This window comes from Poecilia formosa, unplaced genomic scaffold (assembly GCF_000485575.1).
Source record: "Poecilia formosa unplaced genomic scaffold, Poecilia_formosa-5.1.2 Scaffold153, whole genome shotgun sequence".
NCBI lineage: Eukaryota > Metazoa > Chordata > Actinopteri > Cyprinodontiformes > Poeciliidae > Poecilia > Poecilia formosa.
Window position 1 is genome coordinate 644,478 of NW_006800092.1, and position 4,772 is coordinate 649,249.

Consider the following 4,772-nt stretch of genomic DNA (forward strand, 5'->3'; position numbering starts at 1 on the left):
CTCTTACATCTACTTTGTTAGTGTATGGAAAGGTCATACAACAACCTATCTCCAAGTAGATACTAGTTTACATTAGCATAAAATTTCAACATAATTTTTCCTCCTGAGTAGCAAGATGTCTTATTTTTATTTTATTTTGTTTCATTTTTTTTTGCCACTGTTTTGCTGTTTTATTGAAGAAACTATGAAAATGTGACAATTTCGCTGCAGTGTCATTTCTGCTATTGGGACAAATGGCAACATCAATAAATTAGCAATAAAAGGTTGCACTGTTAGGTGCAGAAATTCCCAATTTGGTGCCATTTTGTGTCTTTTCCACATCCGTCCTAATTAAGCCAATTAAGCCAATGTTTCCGGATGTATTTGAACTCACCACTGAAAATTAAATTTAACGTCCAACCTGGTCGTGCCTGCAAATTTTACTTTACAAATTTTGCAGCCAACTGAAGTCACACAACAAAGACACAAATTTTCATCGATCAGACATGCATGCATATAGGTAAATTTATTAGGTACACCTAGGTACAGAGTCTGACCCTGTACTTACAAAGTCAGACTCCTTTTCGTCATCAGAACTGCACTAATTCATCTCAGTCATTTACATAATTTCAAGGACTCATTTAATAATGCTGTTTGTTTTGTTTGTAGCCAGGAGTTGCAGAAAGACATACAGTTGCAGGTGAGTATTATGGCCCAATTTCCACTTTCCTTCCCAAACAAAGACTACGACCTCATCCTTTAGTTGACAAACACAGATTGGGGTTTACACTTGAATCAATGCCAGTTCTGCACATGAAGATATCCATCAGAAATATCCGTCCACATATTGCCAACTTCATAGTAAAGCAGTTAAACCAACAAAATTGAACTACCTACCTCAAATTAGACCGATTTAATTTTACCGGTTAGACATATTAACTGTTGGAGAAACATCACAAATCCTGGAAGTTGCATCAGGGAACAATAAGAGACTAAATGAACGTTAAAGCTGTAATTTCTGTATGAATGGAGGTACTTTGACCTGCAACATAATTGGTGCAAGTCATATCTCTGGCTGTCCTGCCATCTTGAGTGTCTGCAGGGAGAGTCGGACAGTCGTGTTCTATTCTCCTCCTGCAGCAGAATATGAAACAAATCAACATCACAAAGCCGTAACACTCTGTGGTGACCCTGAGCCACTGCAGGGATCTCTGCAGGTTCAGGTCACCTGAACCTGGGCTTCAGTCCTGCAGTGGGCCAGTCCATGGTCTGGTATAGTGCATAAATTTCCGTTTAGTGTACAGGAAAATATGGAATAGTTGCACAAAGGTTCAATAAAGTTAATAGAAACAAACAATGATGCTGAGATTCCTGTTCACACGTTCTCCACCAACAGTCAAGGGATGGCGGACGCGAATTAGCTTTTGCTATAAACTGGTACAGCGCATCAAACGGTGACGTTTATGTTTGAGTTGTACATTGTACCTTTTTAAATGTAGTTTATTAAGACTCACTTGACAAAGCAACGTTTTACTGTTCTTATCTGACAAAAGTCAGTCGGTATAGTCTTCTGCTGCTGTAGCCCATCGGCCTCCGGTATTCCCATGTTGTGCATTCTGAGACACTATGCTGCATATCTTGGTTGCAATGAGTGTTTATTTAAAATGCGGTTACCCTTCTAACATTTTAAATGCCTCCAACATTCAGTAATATGCTATTTCCCTCTTTTCCCTATTTTGTATCATTCTCAGTAAACGATAAAAATGTTTGTAAATCCCAGCAGGTCAGCAGCTTCTGAAATACTCGGACCAGCACATCTGTCACAAACAACTATGTTCAAAGTCACCTAAATCCTCTGATGCTCTCTGTGAATCTAAAAAGTGTGTTAATCACTTTTAGATGCCTAAAATACCCTGAATTGCTGCCACAGGCCGATTTGCTATATGCATTAACTAGCAAATTAGCAGGTATAATAAAGTAGGCAGTCTTTATATGTTAGTTTTCTATATTCCAGTGGTTTCTGCAGGCCTGTGCCTTTTATTTAAATGCCGGCTAGTCCCTTTTAGCTGGGAAGAGGCAGAAAGAGAGATAAATGAGGTAGCTGGGTAATGTCAGTGACTGTTGGCAGTGATTGTGTGCAGGGATTCCTACAGACATCAGATTAAGAGGGCAGCCTGGCCTGACTCCAAAGGTCTGGTCCGACATTATCTCCAGCACCCCGGACTGTTTTCATAACGGGGCCTCCCAGTCTCTCCAGTGCTGCTCTGTAAGTGGCTGGGAGTGGGCAGCTGGAGTTTGTGCGGGCCCGAATGTTTATGTATGCATGCATGCGTGTGTGAGAGCAGAATAAACTGCCGCCTTGGCGGGGCAGCACGCTGTCTGCCATATCTCTGGTGCAGCAGAGCCATTAGGGAGCGATGAAGCCGATGACATGTAGTTCCTGTGACGGGCCGCCGTGGACCCAGACTCCTCTGCTGCTGCCGCTGCTGCTGCCGTCGCCGGTTCTGACGCTGCTGTGGGAGCCCACAGGTCTGCCGCTGGACAGACACAGAGACGCAGGGACGGAGGTTTATTTTGGGAGGTGGTTTGGTGCCGGACACCCTGTCTACTCTCCCACCAACCTTTAACACCACCGCCGCCGACACACCTCTTCCCACGCTCTTAACAATCACACACACCGACAAAAGTAACCAATAGGCTTTTATTTGGCTAATGCAGTCAAAGTAATGGCCACTGATGGTCTGGGTCAGATTATTTTAAAGACTCCCATTTTTGTGTCCTCATCGTCAACAACTGAGAGAGCCCACTCACATGTCGCCACGGCACCGTCTGCCGTTCAAAAACATCTAAGATCCTGTTAAAGATGTGTAAAAAAACAAAAAAAAAGTCTTAATATGATGTGACCTAAAGGCTTTTTCCCTTCTTAGCAAAGGCCTTATCTGCATTACCACTACAAACTTAATCATGGGCAGTTCATAAACTTTTACTGAGACTTTGACTTTGATCAGATGAAACTAACATTGAGTTTTACAGGAGCAAAACACCAGAGGGGCTCAGTATAAAACAAAGGATGAATGTGTGGGGAACTATGCCTCTCTCACTGGTAAGTGTGGTGGGAAATATGTGCTGCTGTGGGAATTGCTTCTTTTTCCAAACACCCAAAGCTTACACGAATGCATGAACGTCCAAAAAATGCCATAAGATTTAAAATAACAAAAGGCTGCTGGCCTTTACCAGATGCTTTCAGCAGATTATTAATCCAAAGCATATTTCCGTCAACAAGTCTAATAATCAGTCTTTTTCAATCCCCGTCCAGGATTCGTACTCAGGACTGTGTTCCTGCAAAGTAGCTGTGCTCAACTTTTATGGTGTTTCTCACATCTCATTTATTTTGTTCTGTTTTTCTTTTTTTACGATATCAATATTTAACTCTTCTTCACAAAGAGCAGCGTTCATTACGACCACTTTTATGATGTTTCTAATTTACGACACCTTTAAAGGGCACAGACAAATCCAGTACGCAGTCGTCGTTGCCAATGCTGTTATGTTTAATTGCACCACAGTGTAGTTGGTCATACTTCATATCAGAAAAATGTGAGAAAACAGAGCTTTATGTAAAACTATTCATATCATCCTCATTCAGCAGAAAACTTCACTGGCATCATAACTGACTTTTAGCATGTTTTCTATTGATATTTTTGGAAATTAGCTTCACAAATTATCTAACAGATTTAAATCAGGAATCTGACTGCGTCACTCCAAGATGTTAAATGTTGCTTCCAGTCTGAATAAGCATGTTTGTAAAACTAAAATATTACTTTTAAACCTGAATACTTCTGCACTAACTCTACGCTTGTGCCCGAAATAACAAAAGTTAGAAAGCTCTTCCTCCCCCGTATGGACATATGGATGGTAATCTATATTATGTAAGGATTAACTCTCACAAATACCGAATTCCTTGGTGTATTAATACATTTCGAGACCTATAAATGAAATTTCTGGTGTCCGCTCTGACCTCAGCGTGATCTCTGTAGACACTGAAACATGCAGAAAGCTCGTCCCACACGCTTCTCCTTTGCCTCTCTGCATCTCAGCATCCGATTAAGTTACACGGGGGAGCACATTTTGAACAGGTGCCCAGTGAAGCCGCGCTCTCCAACACACCCTCTCCCATTGTAACTTGACCCTGCCTCCCACAGCCCTGGAACCTCACATAGTCGCAGATCGTGCACAGCACGTATGCATGACATGGAGTAAAGGCTTTTGACACGAGGTCTAGATGGTCTCCCTGTCCACACATGCTGACCCCCAACCTTCTCCGCCGGTTGGAGGCTGGCGGAGGAGATCTGTGGGAGCAGTCATGTTGGCACAGAAACACGCCGTGAACTTGCTGGTTGAAATCCTATAACCCCCGGTTTAAATCCAGGTTGCTTATCCTTACCATTAGCAGCAATCTGAGGTCGAGAGTCCGACACAGGAACTTCTCAACATGTGCAGAAGGACCTCCTAGTTTGTGACACCAGACGACTCACTTTAGCAGATTCCTTGTGTGACGGCATCGAATAAGTGCTGATGATGTCACATTTTAAAATTAATGCATTATTGAGCACATAAAAAAGAGATTCTGGATGAACTTGCCCTTTAAAACCTTCAATACAACATTTTATTTGTTGTGTTTTATAAAAAAAGCTTTCATCTTGTTTTTTTTTATCTATTTATTCTTTCACTGCTTTTTTTTAATTTGCACAGCAGTTGGAAGCCGGTCACAGCAAGAAGGTCTTTGGGGTCTTTCA